Source organism: Hippopotamus amphibius, chromosome 2 (assembly GCF_030028045.1).
Source record: "Hippopotamus amphibius kiboko isolate mHipAmp2 chromosome 2, mHipAmp2.hap2, whole genome shotgun sequence".
In the NCBI taxonomy this organism is placed as follows: Eukaryota; Metazoa; Chordata; class Mammalia; order Artiodactyla; family Hippopotamidae; genus Hippopotamus; species Hippopotamus amphibius.
In genome coordinates, this window is record NC_080187.1 from 185,596,988 (window position 1) to 185,597,590 (window position 603).

The window sequence follows — 603 nt, forward strand, 5'->3', positions numbered from 1 at the left end:
CCTACTGTGAACCTGCCTCTGAGGAGCCACGATCCTATAAACAGCCCGGGCCCCACCTCCAGGTCACTCCCTCAGCCCAGCACCTTCTCCTCTTCTCCCGGAGGCTGAGTCAACTAGCTTCTCCTGAAACTTCTGGCAAGGCTCAAGGACCTGCAGATGGAGCATCCCTTCCAGACCTGGGATGTCAGGATACCAGAGAGGGGGAAGGCAAGCCCCAGGAGCAGTGGCAGGAAGCTGGTTCCCCTGAGGCTGAGGACAGAAGGCAGGGTCAGGGCAGAGCTAGGAAACCCCCGCAGCCCAGCCCCAGCCTGAGCCAGGCCACCCTCTGGGGGACGAGGGCTGAGCACCCGAGAGCAGAAGAGCAGTCAGGAGCCTGGGCGTTAACAACAGGGCGGTCCCAGGGGCAGGCCCTAGGCAGACCCTGGAGACCTAGGTGCAGGGGGCTCTCTCGCCCCTTCTGTGTGGCTGGTCCTAGGAATTTAGAGGATTTCTGTTAAAACAGAATGACAAGCTTTGTAGTAAAGGTAAGAGACCAACCAGGAAACTCTTAGATTATGAATATTACAGCAAAAAGCTTTGCAAAGTCACCTGTTTAAGCTATTC